The sequence below is a fragment of the Lonchura striata genome, chromosome 4 (genome assembly GCF_050655825.1).
Source record: "Lonchura striata isolate lonStrDom1 chromosome 4, ASM5065582v1, whole genome shotgun sequence".
NCBI lineage: Eukaryota > Metazoa > Chordata > Aves > Passeriformes > Estrildidae > Lonchura > Lonchura striata.
Genome location: NC_140706.1, coordinates 65,809,843 through 65,834,905, shown reverse-complemented (window position 1 = coordinate 65,834,905; position 25,063 = coordinate 65,809,843). Strand labels below are relative to the sequence as shown.

Genomic DNA, 25,063 nt, shown 5'->3' with positions numbered 1-25,063 from the left:
GTCAGGGTCATCCTGGAGTACATGACACAGGATTGCCAGACAGTTCTGGGATATCTCCAGTGAGGGACACTCTGCACCCTCTCTGGCCAATCTGTTCCAGCTCTCAGTCACTTGCATCGCAAAGTTCTTCTGTTCAGGTGGAACTTCCTGCACATCAGTTTCTGCCCACTGCCTCTTGTCCTACTGCCCAGCACCACTGAGCAGAGCCTGGTCCATCCCCTTGGCACCTCCCTGCAGATACTGACAGACATTGGTGAGGTTCCCTCTTAGTCATCTCTTCCCAAGGCTGAACAGCCCCTGCTCCCTCCTAAGAGAGACGCTCCAATTCCTTCATCATCTTCTTTGCCCTCCACTGGACCTGCTCCAGGAGCTCAATGCCTTCCCTGTACTGGGGAGCCCAGAATGGACACAGCATTCCAGATGTGGCCTCAGCAGGACTGAGCAGAGGGGCAGGATCACCTCCCTGTGCCTGCTAACAGTGCTCTTCCTAATGCACCCCAGAAAAGGAGAAGAAATACAGCTCAACTTCAGTATAAGCAGGTGAACAGCAGGTTCAAGGAAACCAAAAGTCAGAAGGATATTAAGAAACATATTTTATACATCTTATACATCTACTGTAACTCAGGATACACTGAAGAAAAACACTCCTCTCTATTAATTGATATATGAACAGGGCATTCTTGAAGTATCAGGAGGAATACATTAAGTAAGTGGGATGCTGCTTTGTGCAAACATTGCAGAATAAATCATTATTATGTTTTTTATCTTATGTATTGTTTTCACAGATAAATGTAGTGTTTATTGCAGGGAAACAGCCAGATTGCATGGTTCTTGGGAAGCAAATCTGCATGCTCTTTACCAATGATTTCAAGTAAATTATCATTTTCTTTGGCACCTTGTGAGACATGACTGACTGTATATGAGAGTTGGTGTCCTCAGGATTGGTGCTGTCATGCCCTGCTCTTGTAAAAAACACCCTCTGCCAAGAAAAACAATGGCCTAGAATTTGGTGAATTTTTCTGAGCACAGATAATGAGGTGCAGTTGACTCCCATCAAGCTCAACTGAGAAAGTGCAACTGGGTTATTCCAGAGGCAGTTGAGAAGAATTGGCTGGAAACCAAAACCCACTTTATTTGCTAAAGAGGGGGAAAGTTTTCTGAAAAAAGAGCCCTGAGAGATGCCAGAATGCCCTTTCCAGCTGGGAGTAAAGCAGAGAAGTCAGCAGCAACTCATGAGTTTATGAACTGTCATGGTCTTTCAGAAGTCTTCTGGATCCCACTCATCCTTCTGCAAGCTCTGGGAGCCAACCACTGTTGAGGCTGACATTTCTCATCAAGCTACCTGAGTGCTCACAGAGGAAGTCTGCCACTTACAGGTGATTTGAAAAATCAATCTAATTTGATTTCCAGCTATCTTTTTTTCTTTCTTCCTTCCTTCTCTAACCTGCAAAATTCTCCCTTTGCTGTTGATACCATGCTAGGTTTCTTATCCTCTTAGTGAAGACTGAAGAAAAACTTCATTAATTCTTCAACCATATTGATGGAATCTATTTTTAGCTTTTCTTCTTCTTTGAGCAGAGGACCAGCTCTGTCCTCCTCTTAATGTATTTGCAGAATGCTTTCTTGGTACCAATTGTGTACCTTCTTTCTATATTTTATCATCCTTTCTAATTTCGGATTGCATTCTTACATGTTCATATGATCTCCTTTTTCTGCTTTCTACTTTTATACTAGTATTTTGACTGCCGCCTCATTTCTGCTCTGCAGATAAAGGACTTTGGTGTCCCATTTGCCAGTTCAGGCAACTTCATAAGAAAATTAGATCTGAAATTCTGTGAGAAGAAGAGATTCCTTGCTCTTCATTGCACCTTCTTCGTTCCCACAGTTGGCAATATTAATATAAGGCTGTTACTGTACCTTGATGTTTGTCTTTTATTGTAGATATCTAACATGTACAAAAGTATTTCTAATATGGTCCACGATTTAGGAAGAGAAAAAGTGTGGACTCAGCAATCACTAAGTATGTTATATGGACTAGAAATAAGAACAACTGAACTTTAACTTTGAGGGCTGTGTTCAGTTCCTTGGAGGAATATGAAACATATCTTTGCACTGTATTTTGTCTGCAGTCTGTCATTTTGAATCAGCAGTAACACATAATCCATCTGTCCTCCTCCATTCAAAGTCCATATTCATTTAGCAAATGATTTTACAAACAAGTGAATTATTCAAGCAAAACTTATTGAAAATTATGAATGAGAAAATAGCAATAATACATCGTTCATGTGACTATATGTATTGATAAAAATACGATTCTAATTCATAATTTTGGAAAAAGTTTTTTTCAGAGCAGTTCCTTTTGTTTGGTCTGAGTCTGAAGAGATCTTTGCCAAATATGACAAAACAGGATTCTGAAATCTTCTAAGTTACTAGATCACAATATAGTTTAAGATGCTTTCTTTTCACCCAGGTAAAAAATTATGTCTGGAATTTTTTAAACCTCAGACTTGGCAGGTGACACTGTTTTGAATAAGAAACTAATTCATATTTAAAATCTGTTATTTGCACAATGTTGCCATTGACATTGAAACCCTAGCAGAAAGAACAAGGTCAAAATGGCTGCCAAATATTACATCAAAGAAGTCATGCACTTTTTGACTTTTAAAAAAGCTTCTTTACGTAAGTGATAAGAATATTTCTTCTGCTCTTCAACTGCACATACAATTGTTAAGCACTGGAATTAACATGGTAACTTAAGTGTGGAACTAAAAACATATATATTTGTACATATGAGATTGTTTATATCACTTACTTGCTTTTTTTTTCCTGGGTCAATATATTTGCCTGGTATATCCATCTGGAAATAAAAAAGTACAGTTTACCTTATGATGCAAAATACAAGCATATACATCATTTTGCAGTATTCTTCTCTAAATAATTGTTTCCATATTTTTGGCTTCCTTTGGAAGTTGTGTCAAAATGTTTTGATTATTAGCTGATGAAAATGAGGAGACTCTCTTTCCGTTACACTGCCATGCACATCTCACCTAATTCAAATTATTTCCTTTCATATCATGACTCACAAGTGCTGTTTAGCCACTTCATTCAAGAAATATATGTTGTTTCCTTCCTTTATTCTCTAGGTTCTCAGGACTATAAAGAGCCTCAGAACTTCCAGACATGGCGCTTAGATGTGCATCCAGAATCTTGCAGGCAGAGAAGCACGAAATTGTCTCAAGAGTCGGAAACATAAAGCAGCCAATACCCCTCAAGCCTCAAATATTTTCAGATCTATAGCTAAGTGTCTGTTCTATTCAGGGAACAACCATGGTAGATCACCTCCCTTCCCAGAAGCTGAGATGTCCCTCAGTTCATGTTTTGCTTTGGGTTTTGTCTAGGTAAGTGGATCAAAGCTGTCACAAAGTTTTATAGTTTAATTATTATAATTTATGGGTTTTCTGACAAGAAAATTGAGCACAACAAGCTTGCACAGTACCAGATTGCACTATTGAATTGCACACTTTCAATTCCTCCTGACCTCAAATACTTCACATTTATTGGATTGATCTGTTGGTAAGCAAAAAGTAGACACCAGCTATGTAAGACTTGACTTCAAGAGCTGGATTGCCTGAAGAAATTATTTGAGAGGTGATGAGATACAGAAAGAGGTTTTTTTTTCATTTGGCACATCTATGTCCCAGTAAATGATTCTGAAAAAAAATTGTGTATTTGGATAGATCAGGCACAAAATTTTGAGACAAGAGTGTTTGTCCAAGGCAAGTTGTGCAGCTACGTACTCCTAAACTTCTAATTTTTGCAGGAAATCTACTGAATAATTCAGAATGTATGTGAAAATCCAAATGGCAAAGATTTAGAAGTATTTTAATTGCTGTTTGTAGTGGACTGTTATTATCCAAATTTACAAAACTTTTCAATGCTTGACTCCAGCATATATACACATAATAAAGCATTTGATCCAGTTTTTCTCAGACTCAAGAGCGAGCTGCATATACAGTGGCTTCAGTATAAAAATATCTATAGTTGACAACACACGTTTGTTGTGCCAGGAAAGCAATGGAGCTTGGACTGCAATTTCACTGGAGCACAGACAGAACCTAGCTCACAGGTACAACCTGATACTCAGCCTGGGAGATCAAACTTCAGAAGGACTGAGTTGAGGAGACTGTCTTGTTAACCAACCCTTAGGAGTTGGAGGGAATCCCTGATTTAGACTGGTTCGACTGATAGTTGTCCAACAGGAACTTCTGCAGTGATTTCCTCCAATGTATAGATTTCTGTGGATTCTTCTACAGCTGAGGAACAAATCCACATGTCATCTTGGGCAGATGAACTCAGAATCACCACCTCTAACTATTTTGGTCTCCTTCTTTAGTGGTTTTGTAATCCACAAAACACCATAATAGCTCATACAAATCATTTCAAGAGACACATGGTTTACTGAGAGATCTACGGCTAAATTGAGGAGATGTTATTTTCATTTCATTATTCATTTTTCCTTCTCACATGTCGGCTAGAGTGGTTCAGATTCTGTCTTCCATTGACGTCAATTTGAGTTACATAATACTCAAGAGCAGAATTTATGATCCAGAAATATTACCTCTGATTTTAAAAGGTTATATACACTACAGTCAGGCCATGGTATGAACCAAGGAACATATGTTTAACCTGATACTTCTAAGGTATTATATTTTATTTTCTTTATGATTTCTTCCAAGTTTATTCCTGTATCTAAGCATGAAAAAGACTACCAAATTTCCAGCATTCTTCAAACTTACCATTCAAAATTTTCTGCACTTATGAGAAGCCAAAGTTGCACTTAAAAGAGAAATTCCAAACTATGAGCCATGAACACAAAAGATATAGCTCTGCTTTCTCTGATCCATGCCAGTCCATGACCTAGTCCCTTGGGGATTCCAGAATGTTCCAAAAGAGCATCCATAGCTGACTGCCATTAAATAAAGTAGCCTTCCAATATAATGATGACAATGCCATTTGGTTTCATGTAGTGTTCAAAGCAGTAACAAGCTCCAGGCTTTGCCCACTATTTTTACCTTTAGCAGATCCCAAATCTTTTGATTTGGCAACATTAAACCCCAGCCAATTCTAAGGATTTTGAGAAGAGAGAGAAGCAGATCAGTTGTATTTTTCTGACCAAACACACAAGACAGAGCTGCTATGTGAAAAACCTAACGCAGGATTTTCTCTCCTGTACTGTGTTTACCTACAAAAAGTCATTGACAGTGTTGTCTTGCTGACTGACAAATGAGATCCATCCACTCCTACTGATACTATGAATAAATTTACCAGCAGCAGAATAGTCAAACTGGAGTCTATTTAGTTGTTGATGATTTGTTAGCAACTTAAATTTCCTACCTGGACAATAAGATATTTTCATCACCCAAAATAATCCATTCACCAGACTATATGGCTAGAGGAGCTCCTTCAAATACTTTGGTTGGAACAAAAATGGTAAGCACAGTTATTTCTGATTGATCTAGCCACAAAAGCAAATGATTTAAGGAGTCTTGAAAGAGTAAAGGAAACATCTAAAAAGGAAGTCCAGAGAGGCTTTTTACTTTCATCTTCAATTTTGGTAGCTTTTCCTCTCCCCAGTGCAAGCCTTAGATCAGTTGAATCCCTTTGTGTTTCTATAGGCTTCAGTGATCTGACAGGAGGAATGAGTTTTGCCTTTTCATCTCTGTGTAAATGTTTATGTCTAAATAGATACACTGGCCCAAATTCTGGGCTGTGTTCCAGCGATTTCCTTCTGTAGAAATGAGATGGATGTCCCTAGTGGAAAATTAATTCCTTCATTGGAGTGGAAGCCCAGATGACAAAAGCTTAGCTGAATGGTTGTAGCCTTCCCTCAGGTTCCTCTGGGGATGGTGAGGGGAGACTTTGATGAGGGCAAGACTTTTATGAGGGTATGATGAGTTCTGTTTGATTCCACTGTCTGTTCAGTTGTCCCTAAGACCACTGTAATGGTCCCTCTCCTTAAAAGTAAGCTCCCAAACAGTCATGTAGATATTTGGAAAGGTAGATAGCACAGAAAAAAATATTTGACTGATGACCACTAAGAACTAGTATTGACTAAATGGCTTGGAAAATTGAAGGGTTTTACCTGTTTTCACATTTGATCCCTCTTTTTTGGACACCTAAATTCTTGTCCGTATCGGTGGGTTATCAAGCACTGAAACAGGCTTTCCAAGAAAGCGGTTGAGTCACCACCCCTGGAGATAGTTAAAACTGGAACTGGCAAGACAGCAACACATGAAGAAGGACTGAAAATCTATCTCATGTGCTTAACTGAAAAGTTCAGACTACCACCAGTCTCTGGAAACAGGCTGCTACAAACCATAACCTACAGAGCAAGGTTATTCCACTTCCCACTCTCTCTTCCCTCCCAGCACTTGTGCTGCTTGAAGAGAACAGGGATCACAAGCATTTCACATAAAGGGCAAAGTCTTGGGAATTCACAGAAGAAGGAAAGGCTGTCTAAGGTATAATTGGCCATTCTAGGAAAACAATGCATACTCAAAATGACAAATTTCAAAATCCTCCAAAAACACAGCAGTTCAGTAAGACTGAAGAGAAGCCTGCTTGCGGAGTCCCTAAAAATCACCAAATCCCCCACTTCGGCACAGCCAAAGCACCATGTGTGGGACTTGCTTTCAGCCCCAGAGCATCCCACCAAATATAGAAATTTGAAGCAATAGACCATTATATGCTAAGAACTCAAAGAACTCCTTTCTAATCCATCCATTTTTTAGCAGGAAACCTGGGAAGTGCCTGTGAGCTCAGAGGTTAACTGTCAGACTTGCAGCCACTATTCACAACAGCTTCTGCATTGTTTACATATTAAAAATGTTTTTAAGAAAAATAATGTGTTTCATATTTTCGCTTGATTGTGTTTTATAGCTTTTCCTTTTGTTTGTGTCTAGAACTGCCTTCAGTTCAGGCGAGGTAACTAAACCGTGCAATTTAACCTCCACAAAGAAAGCATTGACCTGGGTTGATTTTGGAGGAAGGGGAAGAGGGAGGTTGTGCTCCATCCAGAGGCTGTAAGCCAAATAGATCTGAAATGGAGAAGTGCCCAGATTTCTTACAACATGCATTCACTAAACCATAGTAACTCATTGTGTACTGCAACTCCCTGCAATTTATCAGATGCCTGGAAAATGGTGGTGTCAGATTTTGAAGCACTGTAACCCCCATATTCACAGCCCTGGGCTGCAAAAGAGGGGGTCAGTGTTCCCAAGTCTGCACAGGTCAGATGAGCTGCTCTTGGTGCAGGTCCTGATCACCTAATTTACAGATACTTTTGATATGGTTGCATCAGAAACACAAACTAAGCTCACAGACATACTTGGAGTCATTCCAAAGGTCCGTCACAGATTGCTCTGCATAAAATAAACTTTAAATTGATTAAAGAAACAGCTCTGCCATGGATCTGTTTGACTGATGAAGGTGCAAAAATGCCCTATGAGTTGAATTCCTTACCATTCCTGTATATGAGAATCTCACCAAGCATGCCCGTGTCTTTTCTATTTCCTGCACTTCTGAACAGGACCTTCTGCCAGTAAGCCAGCAATGAATAGATTCTCTATGGCTTGTTGCAAAATATTTGGAGGAGAAGAATCATATATTCATATATTCACACAGCATTATCCCATAGTTATCCCACAACCATATGGCAGATGTTCATATGATAAGCAGGCACCAGGAAAAACATATACTCTGTGTGGATTAATTCAAAATCAGTTCTTGATTTTAAATCTCAGATAATGTTGCCACCACACCTGAGAAAGTCGTGATAACTTGTGTACCTGGAGTTCAACATCCACAGTCTTTGATGCACTCCAGAATCTTCTGCTTTAAAAAAAAACCCTTAGAGGGACATTTCCTACCCTGTAAAACCAGCCATTTTCTTGATTGGCAGAATACTGCTATCTCTTTTACAAGGTCATTTTGGGAATTAATTAATCTGCAAAGTATTTTGATTGTGTGAATTAATGATACATAATAGCAATTTAACTATTAATCTAACATTGTGGTTTTAGCTATTAATCAAATGAAGTAATGCTACCCAAGGGTTCAGTAACAGCACATAAATAAAGTCTGGTACTATATTACAAACAATTTTTATCCAGTTGAGTATTTTAGGATAAAATCTAAAAAGAGGAATGCTAGTGTCTTTCTTCTAAATTTCCTGGCTTTGTTTCACAAATATTCTCCTCCTTGGCATTGTCTCTAGATTTTTATTTCATCAATATTAGAAGTAAATAATTAAATTATGTGCACATTGGCTATTCTGTGTTTGGTGATGAATTAATCAATAAGAGGCAGGAAGATCATTTATCTTGGCATTCCAAACCATGTTTGACAGCTGATCTCATAGTATGAAGATAAACTGCCATAGAAAAAAACAGAGATACAGAAAAAACCTTTACCAAGAAAGGAAATTGTGTGCTATAAAGTGAGAGAGAAAAAAAAAAAAAAATCCAAGACAACACAGATGTTTTGTCATTGTCTACTTTGTAAAGCATTTCAGAGTTTTAATTTCACATTTTATTTCCATTTTGGAAACCAGCACACAAAGTCCTAAAAAACTTCACGCCCTTACCTGTAAAACCTATAATGATTTTCTTCTGAGAACTAGAATCTGAACATCCAAAAAATTAGGTAGATTTAACTTTTTAATGTCATGTTACTATTTGCATGGTACCTCATTCTCTCTCTTCTTCTATGTCCTTACCAGACTTCAAGTTGTTCAGTAGCTAAAAATCCCCAAAGCTCAAGTTCCCTGTATTTTTTGAAAGACAAAAGCATTGGAGTGCTCAGACCTTAGTTATTAAATACTGTCCAAATATTCCTGTGAAACTTGCAATCAAAATTTAGTGTTTTGCACAGAGTCCTTGGTTCTGGAACTGAGAGCTTACATGAAAATCTTTCAGGATTTTTAACTTAACTTTTCACACCTTGAAAAACTTAAAAAATACTTAGAACTTCAGAAATAAGAAAGCCTTTAACATACAAAATTATTTTTTTTACTTAGGAAATTAAATTACTCTGGAACCACACTAAATTCTTTTTTTAAGTGTTAAAGAAAGAATAAATTGCATAATAACCAGTCAGCTCTACAGCTGCAAAAGCACAATAGGGAAGGGGAGAAATGCACACATGGAGTAGAATGTAAAAAAAAAAAAAAAAAAAAAACTTAAACCACAAAGAAAACAGTTAGGTAAAAAAAAAAAAAAGATCCAAACTATGATTTTGAAAAGCTGTTCATGTTTTTAGGAGTTCTAGTGTCCCTAATTTTTTTTCCCATGTTTTGGATTCCCCAGACAGCTCAGATCTCTCATCACACACTGCAGTCTGGGACACTCAGAATGAATTTATGTTGAGCAACGCAGATTTCCGATGATGTTACAGTTGTACAATAGTTATACAATTTCTGTCCTGCTAATAACAAAACCTATATGAAGCAATAGTTGGAGAGGATGCATAATGTCAGGGGAACTGAGAAACAGTTACTTAAACACAACTGTTTGTGATACAGATAGCCATGGAAATGGGAGATTATCATAGCCCACTCCTTTTGAGTGCCCAAACTCCTCTTTCTGTAAGGTGTCCTCTTCAGGGCTCCCTATTTCCTGGCTCTCAAGCCTCTTTCCTTGCTCTTGTTTCACTGCTACTACAAAGAGAGATTCCACATAATATTACATTTCCATAAGGCACAGCACTGTCATTTCTGCTCTGCACTGACTTCCCAACAATACAATTGCAATCATATCCCACTCTGCCCTGAGGTTTTCAACAGAAAAATGAATTATTGTAGCAGATACAGGTAAACAACAGAATGATTTAGAGCTATAAACATATTTCATTTCAAACTTGAAAAAGCCTGAAGGTATGTATACCAGGAACTCACAGAGACAAGACTGTCAGGGTGATGCAGCACTGGGCAATACTGTGGCCTCTACCAAGCAGAATTTCTCAGCAAAGTCTGGGAAGAAGAGAAGAAGGAAGTTAATGATCAGGACTTTTTTTAAGTACTCGTTGAGAAACCCAGCCGTTTGCAGGATAAGGGGAAGAGTTAAACTCACCAGTTCAGGGAGTTCTTAAGCTCCACTGTGACAACACTAACAGAGAAGTCTGGGAATTAGAAGTCTCAGAACATCTAAAGAGGTTTCACTATGCAGAGTTTTGGGACTGAGAACCTTTCACAGAAGCTGAGGGATGAGAGAGAATTCCAGGGCATTCCTTCAGGAGTAAGAGCCACTAACCAGGCTGTGATGGCAGCGAGACAGTTTGGTCAGTGTCTCACCTAGACTAGCATGAACAGCTCATGGACTGTGCTAAGCCAGCTTAATTTTCCACTAGCACCTCTCTTTTTCAACAGTAGGTTTAAAAATTACGAAAACTTAACATTTTGTGAAGTCATTTAATAAAAATCCTAATTTATTAAAGCAGCCCATTTCAAGTGTCAAAACTTGCTTTAAAGAAAAATAAGTATGAGCAGGGGTGAGAACCATGGGAGCCTTCCACTTGCTTAAGTGAATAAAAATTGAAGAAAATGTAGTTCCAACAATTAATAAGAGGCCTTACTTTTCTTAAAAGTGATTAATGCTCAGAGAAAACTCAGAGGCCTGAAAAGAAACTGTTCATGGACTTGGCTACTGGAAAACTTATGTTTTATAACTGACTCTCAGAACTGTTAAGCAGCTGGGAAATCAGCTACTTTTATATATTTTATTTCAAATGCCATGGAACTTTCTTTTAAAAAACATATATTTTACTTCTAAAACTAAAAAATAGCTTTGTTGTTTGAGGGGAAAATATAAATGCAAATATATAGAGGTTATTTTAATCTTCTTTCGTAAGAAAAGTTCAAAGGCCACATAATATCCATAAGCTGATGTCCAGCATTAAAGCCAAAGTGGGAAGCATCCCAGGAAGTGTCCACTACATTAAGATTCATATACAACATCAGGCATCAGTTTGTAGAAGTATAACAAACAAAAAGTGAGAATAAAACCTGGAATATTCTTAAAGATAAATAATTTTCAGAGCTTGTTATAAGTCTGAGACATTATTTTTCTATTAAGAATCAACTTAGAAAATAATTATGGAGTTCTAAAACAAATATTAAGATTTTAGATCCTGGTTCTGCTTTGCTCTCATAGGATGAGAAGTCTTTTAAAAGCAATTGCTTTGCTAATGCCAGAACCAGACAAGTACTGGCTTCAGAAAACCTCCACTGTTTTTCTAATACAGGCTTCCATTTAGTAAGACATACATGTTTTTTAATTAAATTTCCTATGAAAAACAGTGGTTTAAATTGAGGGAAACTGTGCCTCACAAAAACTCAGCAATATTATTGAAACCAAGAGCTTATTTGAGAAGACAGGATTTTTCACAAAAACCTAAACACACTCATTTCTCTATTCCTGAAGGTAAACAAACCTTCACTAATTCCTCCTCAGGTTTGCCTATTTGAGTTTTTCTGGGTGAAGAAGTACAAACAGTGCTTGGTAGAACTAGGGGACCCTGGAGAGGTGGAAGGGCTGGACTGCTTGTCCATATTCCAAATCCTCCATGCCTTCTCCAGCCACTCAGAGAGAGCATAGGCTCTTTGTACCTCCTTCCTGTCCTGGGAGCCAGACAGGAGGTGAGGAGAAGGGGATGCAATTCCCTATCTCATCCTAATCTGGAGTGAGGATTTGACCTGGCTGAGTACCTGCAGCCAGGACCTGTGGAGTTCTCACAGAACAAGCTGGTCAAAGTTCAGGAAAAGCCAAACAGAAGAGCAATAAAGGAAAACACTCCCTGTTCCACAGAGACAACTGCTGCATTTTACACCACAGTGTGTGCACTTTGGTAATGTCCTGCCATGGGCCCCAGGACAAGCACAAGCACCAAATCTCTAAGCACTGGCTTTGGAATTCCAACTGTCCACAACTGTTCAGAGCAAATGTGTCCAGTGATGTCTCTGTCAGGAGAAAACAACTGCATCTATCTCCAGCTGAAAACAATTCTTGTGTCTAACACTTCACATTTCCTCCAAGTAGCTCACACACCCACACCACAGCCCAACATTTACCTTCTTCTCACTCACAGGAGCACAACCTCACTCATTCACATCCAAACAGCAGTTCTATTTTCTTTTCTCCTTTTTAGTCAATAAATGCTTTTTTTTTTTTTTAATTAGCATGTTCCAAATGCATTGGATGCCATGTCTTGAATAGGCAGTGTTGTTACCAATGATGAACAATCAATTTCCAAATTTCCTGCAGCAAAATTGGTACCTTTAAATCAGCACAGTATCTCTATAATGTCTTAAACCATCTTGTTCATTTTGTTGCCTCTCAGCTCTGTACCCAATGCCTTTTATTTCTTATGGAAGTATGTCATACAGAAACACAGTAAATCTGAAGGCCTACAAAGCATTTTAAACCATCATAAATTGGACCTAACATGGAAGACCAACTTGTCACCTCCTGCTCCGCTCTATCCCTCAAGCCACCACAAGCTTTTGGGCTGCAGCACAATTATTTGGATTAATACCACTGTCTAGCTGTGAACCAGGTTAAACATGCAAAGCTTTTTGTTGGGTTAGGCTTAACCCAGATCATAATTACACCAGATCAAAACTGGAGTAAAACTGCTGTGATAAAAGCGAAAGTCATCTGTTGACATGAAATCCAGATGTCCTTTGGTCTCTCAGCCATCACTATCTAAAAAGCAGCACAGACATCTTGGCAAGAGAGTGGATAGGTCTTGCAGTCCTAACTACCTTCTCAGGCTACCAGATCCAGTAGAATTCCAAGTTAATTAGCCTAATATTCTTCTAAATAGAGGTATTTTCCTCCCCATTTTTGGGGATATTAGTTTTTAATGTGGACCTCTGCTGCGTAAGGGAAATATTTGTAGAGGGTTCAAAAGACAAGCATTAAGTTCTGAACACTGTTAGAACTTTTTATGTAAAATGAGTGGAAGATCTGTTTGCTTTCCAATTTGCTTTCTTTAATTTACATTGACTTCTTCAAGTTATGATATCAACTTCAGAATCCACGTTTAGAAGTGCGGAGTGAGGAAATCAGGCTAACTACAGCAGGAAAATGCTTCTTGTTTCATTAGCCTTAATCCAGGAAAACCAACACAGAGCAGCAAGGCCAAAACTGCCAACTCATGTTCCAGAATAGTTAATGGTAAATCATCAGATATGGGAATGGTGAGGGTGGAAAGAGAAAAGAATGGAATTGTTTACTCCCTTGTGGCTTTAATTGAATAACACACACACACCAAAAAAAAAAATAATATAGCAAGACAAGAAAAAAATCTTGGCTTATGTCTGTAGCAGCCCTATGTTTTGGACAGAAGCAATGTAATAATGTATAATTATATAACTTGCTTGAACAGTTGCTTTCCATATGGAAAGTAAAAGATTTGCCCAGCTGCATTTTGGCAAAGCCTGAATCTACCATTATTCAGGGTATAACAATTTTGCTGAAATTTGGAAGTCTTACAAAGATATCTACATATTTCACTGATGGTCTTTGTCAATACTTCTCTTCCTAAGAATAATACATAGCTTGAACCCCTTTTCCAGAGGTCCTCAGACATATTTGTCTCCCAGGATTGTCAGCATAATTGTGTTCTGACTACAGATGACTAAGTCAGCACTCCTTTCCTCCCATGATGAAAGAAAGGATGGAGTTTCAGGACACATGGAAAAGGTACTTTTGAAAGTCTCATTTAAACAATTGGATTTTGGATAATCCTCTAAATACACAGATTTGGTTCAGCTGCTTTGTGATCTTCATCTCAGGTTATTTTGTGTCTTCCATATCAGTCAGGAACTGAAGCAGAGAAAAGTCTTCAGTAGCCTCAAAGCAGCAGCCAGATCTGCTGCTTATTTCAGAAGCTTAGCTATAACTCCGAGGTTGATTATATTTCTTTAAATTCTGCAGAATACCAGACTTTCAGTATGCATGAACCTGAACTAACAGTGGCCAGGACTATTTTTTTGTCAAGAGTTCTTCTCCAATAGTTAGAACACTAATTGATCTCACCAGTTTCTCAGCCACCCATTCTAATGTCAAGAACTGGGAAATTTTCAAAATGACACAAAAGAAAGTAATAAGCACAGATGTTTGGCATGTATAAGCAGGATATAAGTTGTTGAGTGTGAAACTCAGCAGAGAAGCCACAAAAACTGTCACAGTTTCACAAAACTGATGCCAAAGTGACCTAGTTACCAGAACATCTGAGTTTTCAAGTGTGAGTCAAATGCATATCAATTGGAACTTCCCTCACAACCAGCCTTTCAAATACTCGACAGGACATTACTCCTGCAAAAAAGTATTTTACAGGCTTATTTCACTTCATGTTGGAGGAAAAAAGCAAAGGTGTCGAACTTCAAAAAAGAGAATGCAATGTGAATTGAGAGAGCACCAAGAAGTGGTTCCACAAGTGCCACTGCAGTCTCCTGGGGAGCACAGCAGTCGCGTAGCCCGTAACATTTTCAGTATCCCAAAGGGAAATTACCTCAGATTTCCTGTGTTCTCATTTGTCTGACACGTGTTTTTGTTATTTTATATCTTTAAGAATTTTATACTCCATGAAATCACTCCAAAAAGCAATTTATCACATTATATTACTTTCTGCTATCTTTATGTATCATCAACATTTTGAGAACTAAAACTACTGTGGTTTGGAGAATCTGTGGAAGGCATCTGGTACAATTAGCAGAGCTAAAAAGAGAGTGTTTTTGTTGCCAGATGGTCCTCTGTATTTTGCACGAAACAGTTGTTGAATAATAGGCAGGAACAGGCCTGGGACATGGAAAAGAACTAAGGCATGTGGGTGAGAAGTTTGAATCCTCACAGGCAGACAAAGGAACTGCAGAAGTCTCCATACATCCTGGCCAGGTGCCACAAACCAGAAACGTACCAAGTCTCACCCCAAAGGCAGCAGTCCTCAGTGAAGGTCTCAAGTGGATGGGAAACCTCCTTGAACCATATGACAATTTAAATGTAGCATTCACCCTGTCTTTATCTCTTCCCCCATGCCAGTGGTGGGCAGCTGCTTTGGATCCCCGTGTCTTGCTTGGCGCTTTGGACACCAGTTTGGATACCAGCTACTAGGTCGGCTCTGATCTTTAATTTGCAGCCAAGTCTTCACTCCAACCCTTGACCATGACTCCTAGCTGCCAGTGAATACTAGGGAGGGGAGGAAATTTGAGATGGAGGCAAGATTTCTCCCAAATGGTAAAGACAGTGAACCATTCTGTGAAATAACAACCTTCCTCACAGTATGTATGGCTCAGCCATGACAATAAAGGAAAGCAGCTTAGGACACAGACACTTCTATGAGGAAGAAACAGAAAGTGAGGAAATGCACCACAATTCATGCCTCAAGAAGCACCATTAAAGCAACTAAAAAGCTGAACACATTGTCTTATTGAGACACAAAATTCTTCCTCTACAGGAGTCCTGCTGTACAATCATTTTCTGAAGTGCAGAATTTTGCTGACTTTACATTCCAGCAAGTGATCTGGAGTAGCTTACAAATGTTGCCATATTTATGCAGAGGGAATAACTTCAAACTGCCAGCCCTCCACAGGCCATGAAAACAAGCCTTCCCCTCAACCCCACTGTTCCTACTCAGTGTTTTGTGAACTTGAGGCACTGACAATGTATTTTAACCAGTTCTTCAACAACTACTATTCTAACTTTCTGCCACTGTAAAAAATTGGAATCCTCTGTTTTAAAACCAGTTTAAAGAAAACTTTCTGTAATTTAGTCATGTCCATTCGATATATATGAAGACAGAGAGGCACACACTCCTAAATCAGAAGGTTTGAAACAAAACAAAGCAAGATGATAGAATATGCAAACCATCCTCTGGCCAGGGATGGGTTAATGCAGTGCTCTGGGCTCTGCCTCCCTGTGCTAGTAATAGGAATCAGGCTTGTAGGGAAGGATTTCTTGGTGAGTGGCCAGGAAGAGAGCCTATAATCTGCAAAAGATGGGGTCTGGGGTTGAGTCAGGAACTGCCTGAGAGCCTTCTGCCTGTCAGAGCCTTGCTAAGAGCAGCTAAGTCTGCATGCAACAACCAGGGGTTCTCATCGAGCCCATCCTTCTTTGTCATGGAGGCAGCGCTGCACTGAAAGCCAGGAACAGCCAAACAAAACGTGCAATGCCCTACAGCCCTGCGACTTTTGGGGTTGAGACTGTGGGGATTGTTATAGCAATTGCTTCTGAAGTGACAGTGGTCAAAGGCACACTGAGTGGGGACATTTTTGTATTGTTTGGTTAACTCCAAACAATTGGCTGCCTTCGCTAAAATGACCAAGTGGAGCTGGAACCACAAAACGGTGAAGGAGAGCCAGAAGTTTTGTTACTGGGGAGTCTGGTAAGGTGTAACTCACAGAAGGAAAGCACTTCGAGCAGATTCTCTTCAGAAGGGTCCATACCAAACCTAAAAACAGATGAAAGAATCTGGCTGAGTGAGAAGGGCTACAAAAGGTTCATTATCACTGTAACCTTTCCACTAGGAGAAACTGTGATCAATGTTCAGCAGCTCACTAGCTGAGTCAAAAATCACTCCCATTGATGCAGGGGTAGAAAACCCCCAGCATGAGCATTTTGTGTGTTCATTTCAGATCTCTCAACTAATACACTACTTCTATTAAAATCATAATGGCCAAGTACACACAGAGGCAAATACTGAACATCATTCTCTGTCAAGTCAGGCTGCTTTGAGTGAAGTAATCATGTGTGCTTACCGGTAGATGTCTTTAAACAAAAACAAAACAAACAAAACAAACAAACAAACAAAACAAAAAAAAAAAAAAAGAAGAAAAAAAAAAACCCAACACAAACCCAAGAACAACCCTGAACTGTTATTTCTGTGTATTTTACTCATCAGAATAATTAGACTGACAGTGTCAAGAAAAATATATAAACTGGAAAATTCATTTGTTTTCAAATCCAAAAAGTAATTGTCAGGAAAGATCCATGGTGCATCTTCCTATTTTACACATTATACAAATGCATTCCAAGACTAGTGCCATTATCTTTGTGCATAATTAATATCAAGATTGTTGATAAGCTATAAAATATATACCTGTTTTTAATTTCTTCTGTAAGAAATAAATCAGCATTTTTCTTCTGAAGATTTTATTCTCTTTTGCAGTCCTCAGTGGTAAAAGTTTAGTAAGAGCACTCAAAGAGCCAGAGTGCCCTCTCGTGGTCCTGCATCATCCCTGTGATTTCATTTTAGGAACAAAGCAAAACAAAAATTATAAAAAAAAGAAAGGCTGGGTTGTAACTAGTCCACACAGAAATCTTACAACCATCAAGCCAACATTCCTAAATATTCTCTTAACAAATATAATTTTAAGAGCTAGACAATTAAGTATGTAGATCCAGATGGCCAGATGTCAGCCATGTAAAATGAAGTCCAGAAAATAAAGCCCATACTTTATATCCACCAATTCCAGACATCACAACAAACTGAAAGGCAAACCACAGCTTAGATAAAGTTCTCAGTGGCTAACTTGGTTTGATAATATAAACACCACATTGGCATGACACAGAAGTGAGGAGAAGTAAAGAAAAGAGTAAGGAAAGTGAAGAGAGACTTCCAAAATTAATTCTGCTGTAGCCAAGACAGGACCAATTCCTTCCAGGAGCTCCTGCTCCTGGAGGGCTACCTGCTGGGGGCCAAGTATGAGGCTGTGTTGTGCACAGACTTTCAGTCATTGTCACATATTTTGGGCCCCTATCACTGTCATCTCAGCTGCCCCACAGCTAATATGGACTGGGATGAGTCAGTTTCCAGGGTATTTTTGCCCTGTGTTGCAAGGATAGGGAAAGATTTAGTCCTTCAATTTGTCCATCCCTCATCTGTTTCATGGTTCTTCACAGGCAAACTGCAGTTTTCACTCAGGAAAGCAGCTTCCCTACAGCAGCAAATGGAAAATTCAAAACTAAAAATGAGAGACTATTCCCCAATTCAGAGGAAGAACATCCTGCAAGCAATAAAAAGCAGATGGGTATTTTAATGCCTGGCTCCAGCAAGCTGCCAGTCATGGCTGGACCAGGAGCTGCATTGGAAGTGGTGCCACTATGGGCAGAACAGTAAAATATTCTGATAAAGGATACAAGCTGAGATGCAGAACATATGCTGCTAGGTCACCACTGGCACACAGCTGGTAAAAAAAGAAAATCTAAACGTGCACTACTAATTGAAGGATAAACAGATATCACCAACATCAAAGGCAACTAATTCAATGTCTACTCCCAAGAACAGCCCAGCAGAAATGCTCAGTGAGAATACTTCAGATCGCTTTCCATGTATCTCAAACTTTTCATATTAGAGGTCCAATAAACACTCCATTTCATTTGTTTCTAATGTGTCCAAAAGTAACAAATCGAACACTCAATTCTTCAATGAGACTAAGAACTTAGTTGTAAAGCAAAGCAGAATTGGAATTAAGAATACATATTTTCTAAATATCAGATCTTTCAGTTCCAATACAGTTTTACCCTTGAACTATAAAGCAATGATTTAATATACTACTGCCTAAGTTACCCAAAGAGAGCAAAAATGCCCTCTCTGGGCAATCTGTGTGCAAATGGAACAGTTTATTAATGCTTACTTAATTGAGAACAAGTAAACAAGGGTCTTAGCCACATTGAACAAATTTCTTGAGGCAAACTTCACGGTCTGAGTTTCCAGAAACGCACTGGAAAATTAGCAAAAGGGAATGTCTTTCACTGCTTTGTTTAAAGCCACAGAAAACAATGTCAGGCCACACTCACAAGAAGGTTCATTTGACTCCCTCTGGCTGTAAGAATTACCACAGCTTTCAGGGAAAAAAATAAATAAAAATAAATAAAAATAAATAATAATAATAAAAAAAAAATCAGGTAAAAAAATCTCTGTTTAGCACATATTCCAGACCGTTATATTTCACAGAGAGACATCAATACCATTTTGTGTCCTGAAAGCCTCATGGTGGTTTTTACATTCTTTGCTGTTGTTGCTGATTATCAACATCACAATTATCCAAAATTTCCTGTTCCTCAGCTGAAAATCATCACCTTAATAGTGATTGACTAGCACAGCTTTGCCAATTAACCTGTCCCCATTTGCCAATGTCAGCTGAAGTAAAAAACATGCAGTACTAACAGAAACGGACAAGAAGAAATGTGTGGTTCCTCTCTGGAAGGGGGTTTTGTAAAATAAATAAATAAGAATTATTTATTGATTAGTACAAACTGTTTTCTGCTGCTGAACTTGGATCTGCTCACACTACCAATATCAACACCTTTACTGCTAGAACAGATGCTATGATCTGGAAATTGGATAGGGTGAGGTGCAGACAAAGTAACAATATGTCAGTGCTTGCTAATTTCAAAATATTCATCATTTTGGATTGTTAGGTAAATGTAGCATTAGGTATTGTATTCATAACTATTATTTATCATGCCTCAAGGAAGGACTTTTCTGATGGCACCACAAGGCCAAGTTTAGCACATTGCATCTAATTAAGCAAGTTTTGCAAAGGAATATTGAAAATTTAAAGCAATCATCCTTTACTCTAAAAATGCCACATGCCAGGGAAGGGAAACCTCTCTTTAAATCTGAAGAATCACTAGAGAAAATATCAAGAGGTCATCTTGGTAGTTTATTATAACACAAAGAGGTGTAAAACACCTTTATGACATGAATGCCCTTGAGGTCTCTTAGAACTTTCACTGTACCAAATGGGTGGCTGATATACAGAGAAAAGTAGAATTAAGGGAAATGGGTATACCCCTGGAAAAGTCTTGTGTTATGACAGAAAACAGCAGAAAATATTTTTTCTGTAATTGCTAATGCTTACTCAAAAGATCTTATTTTTCAATGGTTCCACTTAAATCGTTGCTGTTTGTGATCAGAAAAAATGGAATATTTTCATTATCATAACATGGAAACCACAGGCTGAAGTAGCCTTTGGGTTAATTTTCTTATCAGTAAAAATAGGGACAACAATGAGATTGATTCAGTTAGGAGAGATACTTGGGTAAGTGGAGCTTTAAGTCTACTCTAAGTTGGCAATAGATCATTTCCTGAGTAAACAAGGATGTAATTTTGCAGGGTTTTTTTCTGCCTACACACCTCCTTTTTTCCCAAGGGTGAGCATTCTTAAAATTTCAATCTAGAACAAACACGTGAAAGTGACTAAAATATTCTCTAGGACACAGAATTTAGAAACATATCTGCTCTAGAAGGTAGTGCTTAATCTGCCAATAAATCCAACACATACATGTAAATCAAACCCAAATGACTCTTGTGTTTGGGGGCTAGGCACATGGGTATTCATTAGCACACGGCAGTGTCACAAAACTCAGTAGCAGTAAAGATTCCTTTCCTTGCAGCAGTTCTGCTTCTATTCACAACGGTGAACTTAGTTGGCAAAGCAACCTCACCAGTCTTCAATTACTGCAGGCAAGAGCTGAGGTATAAAATACAAACCTTTGTTTTTCACGTTTCAAGGATAGTAAGGTTCCTTTTCAGTTCATAATTTCTGTTGACAATTACTGAACTATTGGGAAAATGCTCTGGTCAGCTATGATTTACAGAAGTTGTTCCAAAACCACTTTGTCTTGTGGAATCTTCCAGTGCAGTTTTGACTGATTCACTGAATTTTCAAACTTGATGCATTTCTGGGCAATAGAGCTGTTCCATTCAAATTTATGGAGCTGAACATCCTGGTGTGGCTGCACAGAACAGGAAAGTCATCCCAGGTTTTTTTTCCCAGATTTTTAGATTCATGGAACAACACCTTTAGAGAAATCAGCTCTTTTGAATACACTAAAGAAGAACAATGATGTCCAGATATGCACATTGTGGGGAGAGGGGGGATGACCCCTCCTACATACGTGAAACTCGAGCCAACAGTCTTAAAAAGTTTTCAGTCCTCCCATAGTTGAGTCCAAAATAATCTGACTTCTCTTCTAAGACAAAATCTAATTCTTTTCTGTTCATTTGTAAGTGCCAGATAAAGTCTGTATTTTCACCAACAGGTGGAGCATCAGTTCAGAAGTCCTTATCTGTTTGCAATCTAAAACGACCTAAATATTTACTAAACAGTAAAATAAAGTGTGTTTCACATCCCTGCTGCTGTGAAAGCAAGGAAAGCTACACGGAGTGAAAAGGACCAACTATTGAGCCAAGACAGGAAGAATAAATATGGAAGTGTGCCAAATAGAAATATAGTGTTTCAGTATCATCATGAAAATAATAGGCTGTTCTTACTCTGAGCTGTACTAAAAGTCTTTTCCCTTTTTAACTGATTTTATGGAGCAAAAGCTTTTACAGCCAGTAAGAACAACTTCTAAATATGGCTGAAGTATTATGAAGTTTGATTACAGAGAAGGTAAACAAGACAGATATGTCTCAGAGGTTTGCACACATGGATCACACTGAAAGAATAATTTATTTTTACTCAACAACATCACTATACTTTCTAAATTTTGGACAAATTGTTAAATTTCAAGGCTGAATTCTACTTCTGTATAAGTGCAATTTCCATCAACTTCTTAAAATAACCATTCCCCAGAAGTTACCAAAAAGAACATTACCAAGGAACTTCATATTCATCAGGCTGTTCTTTTGGGTCTACTTAATAACAAATTTTCTGTCTGCTAAAGTATCAAATTAAGATTTCTATACTAGAATACATTAAGTTTTCACATACAAATAAGCGGTAAACATTTGCTTGCTGAGGTTTTGGCTTTACTTCTGTTTATAAACTGTGTAAAGGAACAATCCTCTAGGCAACATTTGAGGGAAAAATATGAATAATTACTTCTTGCAGAACTGCATAGATAAAAATGCTATTACTCCATTTGCAGTGCCTAGAGGAGAAAAATACTGACATTTTTTTCCCTTGGTGCAAACTAAGATGTGTAGGAACTTCAGGTCACAGCAAAAAGAGCTTTGTTGGGCAGGGAGCAAAAGAAGAAAGCAGAATTTTAGCAAGCATAGGAACTTAGCAGCTGAAAGGAGATGGACATATCCTCAGCTTAAGTAAATCAGCATAAATTCATTGATACTCAGTTGATGTCAGACTGAGAATTTAGGAGGCACACACAGGCTGTATTCTGGTAACCCAGCTGATCAATCAAATTTACCTTCTTCAATAAATTCCAGCATCAATAATGACTAAATAAAATCTATAATCCAATATTACAACTGCCTATTCCTACATTTTCTCTAGTAAAATCACAGGACCTTTATTTATTCAAGTATTTCTTAATCTTACCAACTATCCCTATTTTCTTCAATGCAAACAAATTCATGAGTGAGGACTAAAGGATCAAGGCAGGGTGTTTTTTCACCCTGGAAATCTGTTTACATTAACTTTTCATAAATCCCTCTCTTTGGGCCATGTGCCTTTTCCTTCTCTAAAGAATCCTTTATCTGTAGAGTCAGAAGAATTGACTGAACTACTGATACAACCACACAGAAAGAAAAAGCACAGACCCTGTACAATCTGTACCGGTATAATACAGAATAATTTTTATATTATAATATATATTTGTAAATGTACAAGTTATTACAGTATATATTATAGAGTCATAGTATCATAGAATGGTTTGGGATGGAGGAGACTTTAAAGTCATTCCAACCCTTTTGCCATGGGCAGGGACACCTTCCACTATCCCAGGCTGCTTAAAGCTCCATCCAACCCTGCCTTGAACACTTCCAGGGCTGGGGCATCCACAGCTTCTGGGCACCTTGTGCCTGTGCCTCACCACCCTCAAAGTAAAGAAATTTTTCTTAATGTCCAATCTAAACCTACTATCTTTCAGTTTGAAGCCATTCCCCCTTGTCCTGTCACTAAACACTTTTATATATCATATTATTTCTGAGAGGTTTCTAAATTGTATATATTTCCAACAGCTTTCATACACAACAAAAAAGTTTAAAGTCTCCTTCAACTGGATGAGATTTCAAAGAGTGAGAACACCCTTCCTGTAGAGGACTGTGGCATCTTAAGATTTTTTTTTTTATTTAACACAGATTTTATTATACACTTACCTACTCTGTGGAAATAATAGTAATTTTTTTAAATAAACTATTTTTCCCTGGTATTGCCATGTGATGGTAGTCATGACAGGACTGGGTAGCTCACAGTCAAAACAAGAATTTGGTTGGTACTAAGGTCACTGAGATAACATTTTTAAAAGCACTTTGGAAGGTCAAAAAACATTTAAAATAAGAGGGAGTATGAGGATAAATGCAGGGTACAACTTATCACATAATTTGTGTCAAAAACAGATGAATGGAATGTTTACAAAATAAATTGAACAGTAGAAATATATTACCAAATCTACTTCCCAAGTAATAAAGCAAAAGTCAAATCCTTTTGATGATCTTCTATGTGACATAAAGGATGGGAATATTTTAACAGTCCATTTTCTTCAATCAAATTCAATCATTTTGAAAAATGGCATCCATGAGAGTTTCTTTTATTGTCTTGGTAGTTAAAAATCCCACCCTGAGAAAAAAATCCAAATACAGTATAAGCATTTTTGCAGCCAGTAACATGAGAGCAAAGGTCTTCCTGAGTATGCTATTGTTGAGGTCTATGTTCTTAGCTAACAGATGCCAGAAAAAACAGAATTTAATAAATGAGCTGAGACAACAAAGTTAAATTTAAGTGAGGAAATGAATTGGCAAAACCTTTTTCTGACATATGAAGCTGAACATAATATAATTTAATTTTACTTTGTTAATTACCCCAATGTATTTAACTTGCTATTTTATATGCCTCTTTTATACATTATGTATTTCTGAAGATAAATGGTTTTTTAAAACATATTTTAAATTAATTTATCTTGATTAGAAGTCCCATTTCAATACCAGTGATATAATACTCATTAAGTTTCAGGGGGAAAATGAATGCAAAATAAAATCTGTTGCATGATATGTGAAGAAAAGGGAAAGGAATTTTTTAAGGTCACATTTATGAAAGCTTGAGAGGAGATTAAAGTCATGCTGCTGATCTTCTGTTAGTTCTTAAACAGAGCCCTCTACAAATATTTAATTACTAATACTTTTGCCATACTGAGAGAATGCTGCATAGACTACTGTGAAAAATTATTTAAAACAGGAGATTTGGATTCTAAAAGAAATCCAGCTATTCCCACCAGGGTTATCATGTTTGAAATTCCAGACACCATCTTCAGTGCTACACAGGCAGATCCACTTAAATTCTCCTAAATTCAACAGTTGGTAAGAGCTACAATACAAATTAATGTTAATCTGATTAATTACAGTGTTAATGTATGATAAATATATAAATGCTATATCAATTTTCACTACGTTACCTAAAGCAAAATGACCAGACTGTATAAATTAGAGTTCTGGTTCCCATGGGCAAATTGAATTTAAAAGCATATCCATAGATGTATCTATCAGCAAGGCATTATTTTGCTGAATAATCCTCAGAATTTTGCTGACAGAGATGAAATCATATTCAGTAAATACTTCTGTCTCTTGGTTTGTAGCTTCATTTTATCAGTTATGTTCTTTGGCAATGTCCAGTTTCCAAAGACATTTTTCTGCCTTTTGAGCTGAATACTAAAAATAATCCTTCATCAAGATCTGGCAGGTCACAAGTGCTGGAGACAAATTCCTCTCATAGACCCTTGACCAAAGCAGAGTTTTTATAGGTGTGCTGTAATGTAATTTTGTCTAACTTTTAATTTTCCGATTTGCATTCTGTGGCTCACATTACCAGGAAAGAGAGGCTGTAACATAGCAGCAGTCTCCCGAGTGTTGCAGAAGTTGCAAATGGTTAGTGGAGTAGAGTTATGGCTTGTGCCATGCGCTCTGCTGCCTGATTAGAAACTGTTTTATTGCTGGATTCATGTGCTCTCTAGGATATTTGTTTCATGACAAACATTTCACTGGCTTCTAGTTCACCAACAGAAAAGTGTGACTGCTTCTGTTGACAAACAATTTTTTGTAACAT

General features: G+C 37.9%; 1 long non-coding RNA gene across 2 annotated transcripts in view; it reads right to left on the bottom strand.

The window, feature by feature from the left end:
* The window catches only part of LOC146767697 (uncharacterized), a 382,268-nt gene that overhangs the window by 322,042 nt on the left and 35,163 nt on the right, over window positions 1–25,063 (bottom strand). The window contains exons 1-2 of one of the 2 annotated variants that reach the window (XR_014955216.1): window positions 17,155–17,725; window positions 2,813–16,506 (exon numbers count right to left, since the gene is read on the bottom strand). This is a non-coding gene — a long non-coding RNA (uncharacterized LOC146767697). Of the gene's footprint in view, window positions 1–2,812; window positions 16,507–17,154; window positions 17,726–25,063 lie in introns of those variants that run through there. The other variant, XR_014955217.1, reaches the window with a different exon arrangement.